The 14,554-nt window shown below is 37.5% G+C and overlaps 1 long non-coding RNA gene across 3 annotated transcripts in view; it reads left to right on the forward strand.

Annotated features, from left to right (window-relative positions):
* Positions 1-254: 254 nt before the first annotated feature.
* Positions 255-14,554, forward strand: part of LOC113070196 (uncharacterized) — a 30,552-nt gene continuing 16,252 nt past the window's right edge. For 2 of the 3 annotated variants that reach the window (XR_003279874.1, XR_003279876.1), the window contains exons 1-3: positions 255-611; positions 1,028-1,139; positions 4,919-5,057. This is a non-coding gene — a long non-coding RNA (uncharacterized LOC113070196). Of the gene's footprint in view, positions 612-1,027; positions 1,140-4,918; positions 5,058-11,978; positions 12,176-14,554 lie in introns of those variants that run through there. The other variant, XR_003279875.1, reaches the window with a different exon arrangement.

A 14,554-nucleotide genomic window follows, 5' to 3' on the forward strand; every position in this document is an offset into this window, starting at 1 on the left:
TATTTCAGTTGAAACAGCTCAGACTTAAATTTTAGTCTGGGAGTAGGCTTAAATGGGGGTCACAATTGTGTTTTGTGTTTTCAGAGTTGTTCACAGTGTTAAAGAGATGGATTCTCGGGCTAAACATGGCCAAAGTTTTTTAAAATAATTTAGAAGAATGACTGAGAATTTCTGTGCCGAAAATCTTACTCCAGGGTTGGTACAAGTTTCGGCTGTTTTTTTCTGATCGTGGATCTAATGACGTAGACGAGAACGAAAGTCCATATGAGCATTTCTGTTGGAAAAGCGCGCCTGCGCACACATTGACCAGAGGACAGCAAGACCGCGCACATCAACCTACTTCAAAATCGTCGGCAGCGCTGCATAGGATCCAAATAAGTGCAATTTTGGATGTGAGGGAAAGTTTACCGTGTTCAGCTTCGCCAAGAACCCAGCATTACACGAACAGTGGATACAGTTTGTTTTTCCGTGGCAGCAACAGAGTGTATCAAGTGCGTTTGTGTGTTCTGAGTGACGAATGTTTTATAAACAAGGCCCAAGTCGACGCTGGATTTGCACATCCTTTGCTATTAAAACATGGAGTGCTCCCTGTGATAAAAGACCCCATTCATGTAAGTCTGTATTTTGTTGGAAATCAGCACATAAGTGAATATATGTTAATGGCAACAACACGAAACATCAGTATTATAGCTCCGCTCACAGCACTCCTCCAGGAGCTCAGCTTTTTCAGGAAAGAATCGGAAAGCTATATTTTTCTTTTATAAATACAATAAAAACTAAACACTACTCTATAGGTCCTCAAGATTAACATGAGATTAGGTGAAACTGCATGTTATGTACGTTACCCTTTAAGCCTGGTCTTTGAAACTGGGGGATTGACCTTTAACCAATTATTATTTGAAAGGCTAAATATGGGGGTGTGTATGTTGGTAAATTAATAATTAATGAATTGTCCTGTTTCCGCCTCTTGTTTTAAAAACATAATTAATGATTTCCTGTGCATTTATTTATTTATTTATTTTTTCAGGATAATGGCAGATTCCAGTGGTCCACAGAAAAACAGGTACTCAATACTGGGTGCCTGTCCAACAGATGGCATACAAGAACTGAAACAAAAGTATCAGAAGCTCATCCTCATGGTAGGTGTTCAGCAAACTGTTTTAAACCTTCATAATAAGAACCAGTATTGATAATTGAGCAGCAAATCAACATATTAGAATGATTTCTGAAGGATCATGTGACACTGAAGACAGGTGTAAAGATGCAGAAAATTCAGCTTTTGCCATCACATGGAGAAATTACATTTTAAAATATATTTGAATATATTTAAAAAAGTTTTGTAAAATTGTAAGAAAATTTCACAATATTACCGTATTACTTTTTTTTTGTTCAATTAAAATGCAGGCTTGGTGAGCAGAAGAGACTTCTATCAAAAAAAAAAAAAAAAGATGTATATAAATGTACTTTTTTCCCTCGTGGGATACTTTCAACCCACTTTTGACCATAATGTAAAGATTCAAACCATCAAACAATTTTCAAAACATCTGAAATTACAAAATTAATTGCGGTTGCTAAATGCATTAATAATAATAATAATAAAAACCAAAACAAACAGACACTTTAATCCAATTCGACTTACAGTGCATTCAGGCTAACATTTTTTTTTAGCGCGTTCCCTGGGAATCGAACCCACAACCTTGCGCTGCTAACACAATGCTCTACCACCTGAGCCACAGGAACACTTATATATTATAATATAATATATTTTAATATATTGATGCTCATAGGTTTAAAAATAGTCTAGAAAATTGGTAGGCTTTGGAGTCAAAAAGCAATTTAATGTAATTCACTGCACGTCTACTGAGTTCATAGTGAAAAAATTCATACAGATAAAGGTTATGCAGATTATGCTTGATTCTCCCATCAAAGTTTCCTCCAAGGGCAAATTGTTCTTGCTAAATACTAGCTTTGAAAACATATGCACGATTAATCAATGGCATCAGTATTTCACATTAATACACATTGCAGGTTGACTTATCCCAGTCAAGTTATACTAAAGCTGATTTGTTTAATCCCAAACCCATTTTAATTACAGCAATCACATAACACCAGTCGATCAATCAGGATATGTGCCGTGCAATTTGTAGAAGCAGTTCGAAGAGGCCAGACCAACACCTTATACAATATACAGCAGGGAAATCATTGGTAATGAAATTTGATTTTTTTTTTTTTTTTTTTTACCTATCACAGTTAAATGAATCAGTGTATCATGATTATATCAAATATCCGTTTCTTCATATTATAGCCAGTCAGATGAAAAGGAATAAGTTTACTGCTTCAGAATCAACCTCACAATTTGCATTACCAGTGTAACCTCAGACTTAAACTAAACCATACTGTTGTAATACTGTTTGCAGTAGGTCTGTGTCCTGCGTTCATTCATTCTGAGTTCAGCGTGACAGTAGGTGGCAGTAGTGTGATGGAAGTAGCCTTTGTGCCCCGTGTCCTCTCTTCCCTCTCCATTGAAGCAAACATCGGCTGTAGGCAGCATACCAGAGCCCAGCAGAGGATGTGGCAGTGCTCCCTTCCAAGCTGCTGAGAGATGATGATGTATTGTTAGAGCTGCAAGTGCTCCAAATTGCCCAGCCCTTTATATAGTGTTCCTGCTCTCCAAGCTCCATTAGCCCCGGTAAATGAATATTTTACAATGCATGCAAAGAGACAGCAATTAAAGCGTGTAACTCCAGAGGGGCAGGAGGACGGGCTGCTCTAACAGAGCACCAGCATCTCGTTGTGTTATGCATTTATGACAAGTACCTATACCACACAGACTGGAAATTAACACACATGGAATATGTGTGATTACTAGCTTAGTGCTTGTAACGTCAGAATGATTCCTAAAAAGGGTTTGGATAAAAGTATACTAAGCATTACCATTCAAATCTAGCTGTTTAAAATGTTCCCCATCAGACACTAAATCAAATGCTCAGTTACGACAGACCTGAAACCTTGTTCACAGGGATTGTCTTTTTGACAGAAGACTACCCAGGAAGATGTTTGTAGAGCAGCAGTATGTGTTTGTCAGGGCTAAGCTGCACTTCACACCTGTGGTCCTGACTCCTCAAACTCACCTACAAAGATTAGAGGGAAGCAAAACCCTGTCTCCAATTCCGCCACTGGGGAGAGAGAGTAATTCTCTGGCAGAATCTGGCATCCTGCTGGAGGTAACTGAGAAATTGTGCTGCCAAGCTTGCTCGACCCTTCTCAGGGTTTGGGAACAGAGCTGTTTTTCTGTTTCTGGTCTGGCTGAGAATAAATGTGGACATATTTCTTTAGCGAAGGTGGTGTTTCAGATTTACCAAAGTTTTAAATTAAAAACAGCATTTCATTTAACATTTCTGCACATGCTGATTTAAAGTTTTATTTTCAGCTCAGGTTTTCACTTAAGCTATTTAGCTTTGGTCATTTTCTGATCCTCAGATCTGAAGCGTCCTAAACACAAATCTATTTAATCCTCTTAGCTGGTATCTTGAGCTGTTTCTATCTATTTTTTTTTTTTTTACTCTGGTACTTTTAATTAAACTGAGATTTGCTTTTCTTATATTTTACCAATTTGAAATCTTCCTCAGAACGTAAAAGTGGAATGTGAAAGTGAACGCACTCCCAAAAGCCTTCCACCATTTGGATGGCTGCAATGAATGATTTACGTTAATATATTTAAAGATCTTTCAGTTAAAGCACATGAGCCCCTCTTTTTCATATTTGAGGCGGCAGAGTGCTTTGTCCTCTTTCCCCCGTGCTGTAAAAAAGGCCAAGAAATGGTTAATGATTCTCTCAATGAGGAAGTTGATTTTTAGCTTGTTGTTGCATTTTCTTTTCTGTTCCTCTTCTCATCGCATTCTGACCGCCCATTAACAGAATGAAACGGGAAACAATGGAAAACGGGCACCCTTAAATTTTAATTAGTTTTAAACGTAATTGCTTGAAATTATTAGTTGGATTCAGTCTTCCTATTACTTAAACGTACAAATATAATCAAGGTGGACAGAAATTGGCTTGCCCCGGATTGTCGGTTATTGTAGCCCAGTGTCACCCCACTTGACTGTGGCGGCGGTGCAGCTTCTGAACTATAGCGACCATACAAACACACACATGCAGTACTCTGCTCGCCTGCGCCAGAGCATAATCAGAATTTGGTTGAATGCCTGCTCGAAAGGATCCAAGTTGTTTTCCGTTTGCCCCTTTCAACCTTGCTCTTCTCCAGTGGGCGAATGAAGAGCCCCACGGCTTGCCTGACCTTCGACCCCCACTAATCGATAGCCGTAGCCTGCTCTCTGTAGATTCCTCAAGGAGAAGAATAACTCTATACTGTACGAATCCATCCAGGCTGGAAGGGACTGTTAAAATAACCCCTAAAGCTATCTTTAGGAGGGCTGAATTAGACTTCTGGGTAAAAAAAATAATTTTTCTTTTACTGAAGCTATGATGTTACAGTACGAACTGTCATATTTTAGGATGCGAAGTGGAGATCGCATTAGTGTTTTTAGCTGGAGGACAGGGGCGACCTTTGCCCTTCTAACCGTCCACTCTGTCAAGTCTTGTCATGTAGAAGACACATCTGTCTTAACTGATATTTTGCCTTTTTTTTTTTTTTTTTTTGCGCCATCGTTTGTATTAATATACGTGGTCGCCGCCTTTGGTAAATTGTCTAAAATCATGGGTAGTCCATTAGCAAATTGTCCATGAACTCATGAACTTGTCCATCAACTGTAGTTTTATTAACATTCTTTAGTCTGCCTTTTATATCTCCAATCATATAGTCAGTTTCAGCTGTGATTTAATTAAACATACTTGTCAAAATATAATACTTTCAGTAAAGCACGACTGCCATCAATCTCATCACTTAATTTTGATTCAGTTTCACCTGGACAAGCAGAGGCCAGACATATCAGAAGGTGAAGCTGAGCAGCACATTCAGCGATTCATTGATGTGGACCAGGCTTGGAAGATCTTGAGTAATGAGGAGAGCCAGATGGAGTACAACCTCTAGCTACAGGGTACGTTCCCACCTGTATATCCTCTCATGGGTTCTTAAGTATTGAAACCATACTAGACTGAAAGGATTTGGAGGAATTAGTGGTTTAGATGAGTTGGGCTTTGGTTGATAATTATTAGCCTAGCCCAGAATACACTAACAGTTTTGTTTTAACCACTGTTGAAGCTAGACTAGGATTATATTTGGGTGTAATGGGATTTATTGTATTAAATTTTGTAAATGCTCAGCAAAACATTATTGGACAATTTGGACAAGTCTAGTTTATGTTCATCACTGTTGATTTAAAAAAAAAATTAAAATCATAAACTAGATTTGTCACTAGCCCTTTGGGGCAGATGGCTAAAATTGTCGGAAATATTTAAAATACCAAAGGAAGTAATACAAACCGAGCTGTTGTCTTTGGTCTGGACAGATGCTTCCTTACAGAAGAGCATAGTGAGAATTGTGTGTAGCAGAGGAGGAGGGAAATAAAGAGAGAGAGAGAAAGAGAATGTAGGTCAGGTCTGTCACACATGGCCAGTTCTTACTTGAAGTGATAGTCTGCTTCTCTCCTCTTTCGCCTAAGGAAAAGCTCCCCCTAGCTCTCCATTAGGACCTCCAATAAGTGTACATCCAGGGTCCTGTGCCCCATTAACTGGGGAACTGTGGCATAGCTTTCGGGTGGGGGGGGGGTAGCTAGATCAGCCACAGAACTGACATTTAGAGAGCGTCCACAGAAAAGCCAGGCTTCGACTGGGCTGCACATGCAGGAGTGATGGAGTTGACATCTTATATTGGATGCTGTGACTTTAAGTCCAACGTCAGACATGCTTCATATGCATGTGTTAGATAAAGGTTTGCCTTCAATTGTAGTCATATTTATAAAAATGAATTGTTGAAAAAAAAAAAATATTTATTAACTATTTATTTTTTAGATATTATGATAACTATTATATATGTTGAATGTCTGTTAAACTTTATGTGTATTATAAATTTAGGCTTACAAAGTTAAGTAGGGGTCTCAAATTATACCAGTCCTCAAGAAAACTAGCTTGCATGCTCATATCCGTCCAAAAAGTTTGTTAAATGCATTCTCTGATGCCATTGCTTTATCATTTGTTCATTTCTTTATTATTTCCTATATATTGTATGGAAAAGTGCAATTTTAGTAAATTTTGTGGTATATTTTAATAAGATATATAAAAAGAAATAATTTAAAATCAAATCAATATTTAACTTTATTTTTTATTTTGTACATTGAAAAAGTAGGGTTTGCGTAACAAATAGCCATACCATTTGGGATATTTTCTGATATTATTTGTATTATTTAATTTATTTTGTTTTCGGTCCATATTGGACTAATTGACTAATATTGGATATTTAATCTAATGCTCTTTTCCTGTATTTTTGCAATAAAATTACTGTTGTCATTTTTTTGTAATGCTCATTTAAAGAAAAAAAAAAGTATCAATTTTACTTCTGTTTACGGTCATAGGAGAAGTCTTTATGCCTCTAATCAGTTTAATCATCTCTGATTTAATGCCTAAGCAGAAATGCATCAAGTGATAGCCATGCATTCGTTACTGGAGGTTATTCTTGGGTACTCTCTATAATGTGAGGTAATTAATCGAGTTGATTGGTTGCGTAACAGAAATCTTCCCTTCAGTTACCCCCAATTACCATTAGATTTGTGCTTCATTTTACATCCGAAAGAGATTCATATTTTTTAGGTGAATAGAGACACATCAGACTACTTATTTCAATGACAAAGCTCATTTCTTTGTCTCAGCAAGTTATTATTTTTTTTAATTGTATCTTTAGGGAATGAATGATAGAAATTAGTCGCAGGAACTTAATTGGCACCTACTTACTACATTCCTTTGAACTAATTAAAAGAAAGCATTCACACCTGTTAATTGCTAATATCTCAGACAGGCTGCCAGAAAGGAAAAAGAACCATTACATGGAGGTGTTGTGTCTCAAATTCCTTGATTCATTATGAAGCAACGTGATCTAATTTCATTCTCGCCCTTTTGACAATTAATTGTCATATTGCACTTTTTCACGGACTGTTTTAGTTTCAAATTCACTTATTAGCAGCCTTTAAAACTGACACTTATGAGATGCCCCAACATTTCCTGCTTGAATATTCAAAATAAATATTTGAAGACAACTCATTTTTGTGTATTCATAGCAGCAGTAGGAGACAAGAAGGCTTTGCTAGGTCATGCTAAATGACTTCAGGTGACTTTGCAGCTTCCCTTTTCCTAAATCTCTTATACAGTAAGTGGAACAGCGGCCCACCAATCCTCTGTGATTATTGCTTAAATATTTCAACAAGCAAGGATTGCTCTGAAAACTTTATACAGATGCTTTGAATCTTCCAGACCCTCTTTCTTTTCTGTGAGAGCACAAAGGATCAAATAATTTAATGTGGATGAATATATTAATATAATCATTTTTATGAAGTTTTTGTCTACTGGATTTTATTATTTATTTTTTACTCAGGAAGCCATTACATTAGCTGAACAATCGTAATTGTGTAAAAAAACTGTATAGTCCAGTGAACACACTGTACGATTTTGAAAAAAAAAAACATTCACAGTCATATTTTCATTCCTGTCAAAAATTAAACATGGTGCTATTTCTAAGGTCAGTATATTTTATATTAGTGGTGTATTAGCTGTAATGTATTGCATTCCTGTATGCTATGCTGAAACGCAGTGCTGAAATGACTTCTTAAGTGGTCTTTGGGGAAATATTGGTTTGTTTTTGATAGAAAGATGGAATATTGCCTAAAATGATTGCTTCGTTGATCATCAGTTTGACTTCATATTGCATTTCTTTCTGAAGCAATTGAACTGAAACAGAGCTGGCCAGTGGACACTTGTATAACCCTCAACGAAATGAACTGGGATTGTGGTTAATGCTCTGTCCTCAACCAGTTTGTGTTAAAATGATAAAGCATCTCTTCTGTTTCAGACACTAAATGTTATATATACAGCTGTCACAGTGGAGGAGAATTCATCTCCATCATATTTCTTAATGGTCTTTTAATGGTCTCCACATAGATCCTCAAAGCAACCACACTGTCAAAACATTCCCATTATCCATTTCTTTTCTTGCACAAGCACGCAACATTTTCAAATTTACATTAACAGCAAGTGCATCACCAAATAACCAGAACTGGTTTGAAGAATTTGGGTCTCAAAAAGCCCAAACATTCTGTTTGTTCCTTAACCCCTCCTTTCTCCCCTGTGTTTAAGAGGTCCATGCAGCTCAGTAACCTCTAAGCTTTTGTAAACTTTGCTTGCATGTAAATAAATATATTTTTTTTTTCTCCTCCGACAATGAAGTCACAAACTGCCTCCACACATCACTGGTCGAAAAAGGTCCTCCAGTTATTGATTGGGGGGGGGGGGTCTACAAGGTTGCTGCATTGGAATAGGGTCATGCCTTTATTTAGTTTGCTAAAATCTGTCGTCCCACAGTAGAAACAGCTTGATCGGGGCAAAACCACGCTTTTCATCAATGTCCTGAGGCTTGACCCTAGGCTAGACCTACCGGTAGCCCAGCAATAGTAGCCCAGCAATGGACCGAACTGTAATTGACTGTGACATCAATTACAGATAATCTCATCACTTTTGGAGAGTGGGCTTGTCAAAGCTCTAATTAAGTCCTCAGTTCCCCCTATATGTACAGACAGGATAAACAACGCATTATAATGCAATGATAGACATCATCATTCTATTTTTGAGGGGAGCTAACTCTTAACCTAGCGTACACTTGTGGGTCTGGCCAGACAGTAAGGCTGCTTCATTTGAATGAGTGTCCCTTAACGTCTGTGTATGTGACTGTACATGGTAAGGACTGAATTATAATAATTCATAATAATTTACATGGTAATTTTTTTTTTATTGAATGTTTTTTGTCACTTTAGTAAACATTTTTTATTTCTGTTGGTCAACTGAATTATTTCTGTGTTTAATAGTTTCAGAAAATAGATCAGATTTGTGTGTTTGTGTGTGTATATAGCTTTGGGTTGAGAAATGAGAAAACTATGTTTTTTTATGTTAAAAATAATATTTGCAATGTATATTCTATTGGCTAATGCAATAATGTCTTAATTTCGACCACATTTTTAAAGAATATTTCAAATATTTTCAAATTTATTGCAGATATCTGTCTTAGGATAGTGGGTGTAATAGGAATACATTAATGTGACTTTGTGGGGGAAATTACATCATAACAATCTATTTAAGTGAAACCTTGACTCTCCCTTTTTCGGGGACTGTTCTCACGTTATTGTCCCCATTGACTGTGTGAACCTGGTAACCTGAAATCTTTGTCAAAGTAAGCAAGACTATCACTGATCCTGGTTCTTGTTCACAGGTAGTTTTGGAAATAGTTTTCTTTAATGCAGAGCCTTAACTCCAATATGCAGGAAGCGAGGAGCACTTTTTTTTATTTAATTTTTTTATTAACTTTCATCACCTTTTTTGCCCTCTTGGTTTCTCATTTAATGCAGACATAATCTCAGTTGAACAGAATATTTTTTTTTTTTTTTTTTTTTTACTCCTGTTTCAGTTTGAATCTAATGGCCTCCCTGTTTTGGACAAGGATGTGTATATGCCTATGTCAGATCAAAAGTGTCCAGCCAAATTGTCAAGACTTACCTTTTGGGAAACTTTGAGCCAGAAGGCAGAGAAGCATACAAAATGAAAATATCTCCATCTCTTAGCCTTATAAATATTCAGAATTCAGTTTAATTTAAACTGGTTAACAATAGTATTATTGTAGATCTGCATTTATTCTACTGTTTTACAGTATTTGTACATGTTCCTTTTGATATAAGTAAATATGGATATTTACAGTTTACATATTTACAGGGATACAAGGGATGCAGTTCTATTAAGCCAAAACATAACCTCTCAAAATACTTATGAAACATCATACTGTAGGTACGTTTTATTCCGGTTTGACAAGATTGTTTTTTTGTTTTGTTTTTTATTTGTTTTTTGCTGTAATGTGCAGACCTGAGCTATTTTCTTGAAATATGAATTGATGTGTTTGAATCATGACTGTTTTCTTTTAAAGGCTATTTACACATTTGTTGTGAAAGCAGTTGCCAAGGGGAGTCACAATGCCACAGTCTCCCAAATGTACTCATAGACTGAGCAAGTGACAGCACTGGTGCACCCATGAAGCTATTGGGCCCTCAGGTGCCCCCACCCCACCGCCACAAGCCCGGACATGTCAGGACCTGGTTTTAAAAATAACTCCTGCTTGTTAATAAAGCAAACCTGTCCCCAACCACTACACCAAAAACACACACCGTTCTCCCTTGCCAATAATTGTCATCCTGCTTGTCACACACCTTCATTTTCCTGTTTTTTAATGTTAGCATGTCATACAAGTTGGCAGACTGATGATTTTTGTTTAGCCAGAAAGACTTTGAAAAGGTGCAGCAGTAATGTCTCAAAGGAGGCGGACTTGATAATAAACTTGAAATGCAACAAGGAACTGCTTGGCCATGCACAGCTTGCTTGGAGATGCAACTTCATTGTTCGCCAATCATTTAATTGCTTATTGGCCTTCATAGCTCCATTGCGGGGAAACCCACTAATTTGGAGTTGAGAGGCAGTCGGTGGTAATTGCAGCCACTGTAGCCATAGATGTGTCATTTTGAGGTGTCCACCTCACCTGAGCTGCTCGTTTTTCTCCCGCCCTACTCTTTGAGGAAGTGATCATCAATCTACAACTTCCAGGTCTAAAAGAAACATCAATTGGTATCAATTCCAAGTAAAATGGGAATGCATGCATATTTTAGACCGTGCTTGGAATAATGAGCACTTTATTTCCATTGCCCGTTGCTCCGGGTGATGGAATTAGCTTGTAGCAAGCAGAGCGGAAATCACTCTCGGCTTTATGAATGACATCCCAGAGGTGGGAACGGATTAGTCTTCTCCCTCTCTCCCTCTATCTATGTGTCTGTCTCTCTCTCATTGCCTCTCTTCTCACTACAGCACCAGGTGGCTTTTTTTCCGGGCACAAAAGGTGTTTCGCTTAATCCCATTATGTTAATGCTAAATCTCACCAAAATCAAATTTACCCCCACTACAACTAACCATCATATCTCTTTGCTTCTTCTAACCTCAGTTTACTTTTTGTCCACTTCTTTTTCCGAAAGACTGGAAAGGTGGTTTCACCTGAAAAGAGGGAGAGATCTGCAGGGCAGCTGCTGTTTAGTCGTTGTTACCGCTGACTCACATTAATTGCCAATCCTGATCCAATTTCGGCATGCTGGTGGTCACTTATTCCCTTGTGGAATAATGTGTCGGCTGGAAAAAATCCCTCTGCTCCAAAACAAGTCTAATCCTAGATGGAGACCTCAAGTCAATCTTGTTCTCCAAAAGGGGGGAAAACAACACAAACCCATACATCTGGTCCTGCCCCAGATCTCTCTTTCTCTCCTTTTCTTTGGCCTCTAGGGATGGCTTTTAAGTCCCCCATCTTCTCCAAAGAATAGAGTAGGGATCATGCAACATGACCTACCAGAACCTTGATATCACAATATTGCCACCCTTGGGCATTAGGACATAGGTGCAGATTAAGATTCTGCATAACAAGATTACACGCTGACTGAATGATATCAAGGGACGATCCATATGTGGCAAGCTGGCTCTCTGTCGCCGGCTCATTGGCGGGTGGTACAGCTTGTGGAGAGAGGTGCCTGGGAGAGCTGCTGGGAATTAAATGGGATTCAGATTGTAAATGAGTTGGCCATTTGCAGTCATGGCTATCAGCGTCTGGATCTTTCCTAGTTCCACATTTAAATGTGAGAGGTTAGATCAGCTGTCCTTTCCATGATCACTACAATGACCCGCAATGATGCTCAAGTCTCCTGGGACTTTCTACACTGATTTGTATCTTTTGACCGCAGATGCTTGACAAAGAACACTTGCTGGGTGATGTCTTCCCATTCTCAGTGAGCAGTCAAAGCAAGTGAGATGTTGTGATTCTACGACCTGCTTATGTTTGTCAAATGCAAAATTCTTACCCTAAATTCCTTATTGTAGAAAAGTCCAAGTGGTCAAGAAAGCTGGTATAAGTTTCCTTTTTTCCACAGAATACCTCGGATGCCATAGTTTCAACAGTGACGGCCCATGCTGAGAAACCCCTCTATCCCAGGAGCTGCTTTTCTCTCGAGTATCTCACCATTCATGGCTCCCCATTCCCACATCTTCAAACCAGCATTCCTAGAAAATCCCTCATATAAAAAAAAGATAACTGTCCTCATGAGCTGATGATCCAGGGGTGTCGAGTAGTAGTTCCTGTCCCACTGTGTGATGTGGGAAATGGACATGTCTGTCGCCTCAATAGGACCAATAAGCACAAGGCCACAACATCAACCCGCTGCTCTCCTAAATGGCTCCATGAATCCTTGTCCGCTGGGCATTCAAGCACTAAAGGAAACTTGGGGAAACTGGAAATACTTCAAGCCAGGGGGTCCCAAATAGAAAAACATACCTGCTAGTATTAAACAATACTTTCCACACAGTGTAGCAAACACAGACCACACTACGAATGAAGCCATGTGCATTGTGATGTTGTGTCAAAATATTGAACAAAAGGAAACTAGAATGATGTTAACTCGTATTGGATTCATTACTTTTTAATAACAAACTCCCAAGTACAGTTCAAGTAAGTTTAAATAAGCAATATTTAAGTTACTTTCATATTGGCCATTGGTAGGAATACATGATATATTAGTTATATTGGTTATCAGCTGATATTGAATATAATTGTGCTTTCTCCTTTTTGGCTTTTACATTTACCTTTGCCATAACCTTCAGGTATAGTTATTGTTTAAAAATACTCATTTAATAATTTGCTAATGCAAATCTCAAAATGAATATAAATTTTTCATACTGTGCATTTTCATAAGGTTGCGATATAACTCACTTGGAGCATTTGAAGCAGTGCTTTTTAGTGTTTTATTTAAATTATTTAGAATATTATCAAGGCCATTTATCGATTATCTGCCATAATATGATAATACTTGTTAGCATCAGGCAGAATTTAAAATGAGTGCATTACTAGTGCATTAACTATTAAACACATGCTGTTCAATCTTCTTATATATATATATATATATATATATATATATATATATATATATATATATATATATATATTAGGGCCGGGACTTTAACACGTTAATTGAGATGAAGTAATTACTTTTACTAGCATTTTTATTCTAGCAATTACTAGCATTTTTAATAACTTATTTTTGCACCGCGGAACGTTTCTCACTGGATGAGTTTCGGCGGACCGATTATACTGAAGCACCAACTAGCGTTCGCATATCACCGCAGCACATCGAGCCTCAAGTATCACCTCAACGCAAAACATATAGCAGTTAGCATGGACTTTACACTTTATGTTGAACTATGTATTATTTTGTTGGTGCAACAGTTTATGTTGAACTCTTTATTGTTTTGGCCAAGGTTATTGAGAGTTGGACTTAGTATGTTATGGCCTCTGAAGCAACAGAGAGATGTTTTCTAATAGTCAGTGTTTACAATGTTCTGAATGTAATTGACAGTATTGTGTTTTACTTAAAAAAAAAAAAAAAAACACTTTACAGAAGGTTCCAGCACCTAATAAGCTTCCTGAATTTCTGAAATGTACTATTTCTAAATATGCTATTGCTATATATATAGCAATAGCATATATATATATATATATATATATATATATATATATATATATATATATATATATATATATATATATATATATATATATATATATATATATATATATAGGGAAGTCGTGGCCTAATGGTTAGAGGGTTGGACTCCCGATTGAAGGCTTGTGGGTTCTAGTCTCGGGCCGGACGGAATTGTGGGTGGGGGGAGTGCATGTACAGCTCTCTCTCCACCTTCAATACCACGATTTAGGTGCCCTTGATCAAGGCATCGAACCCCCAACTGCTCCCCGGGCGCCATTCAGTCATTATTCAATGGTATACTATAAATCCATGTGACTTCTCACTTCTCTCAGGTCAAATATTTATATGCGATTAAAATGCGATTAATTTCGATTAATTAATTACAAAGCCTCTAATTAATTAGATTAATTTTTTTAATCGAGTCCCGGCCCTAATACACACACACACACACACACATATACATACATACATATACACACACACACACTCTGGTCCCAGTGGTGGAAAATTCTATATATTATCCCATTGCAGTCATTTTGCATTCATTATTCATCAGTATGTTATCAGTGTGTCATTCATTAGTTATCGGTATTAATAACAGCACCCCTAGTATGATTGTAGTGAAGTGTACAATCACAGAATATGTGACACCTGCCTGCTCAGTATCAAAGCTGCCTAAAGCTTATGCAAATAAAGCAAGATAGTTCTGTAGCTCAATCAATGAGGCCCCACCAGTCAGACTTCCCAGGAGGTTTGTGTCACTGATGGCAATCACTGCCACA

Source organism: Carassius auratus, unplaced genomic scaffold (assembly GCF_003368295.1).
Source record: "Carassius auratus strain Wakin unplaced genomic scaffold, ASM336829v1 scaf_tig00003436, whole genome shotgun sequence".
NCBI classification, from domain to species: Eukaryota; Metazoa; Chordata; class Actinopteri; order Cypriniformes; family Cyprinidae; genus Carassius; species Carassius auratus.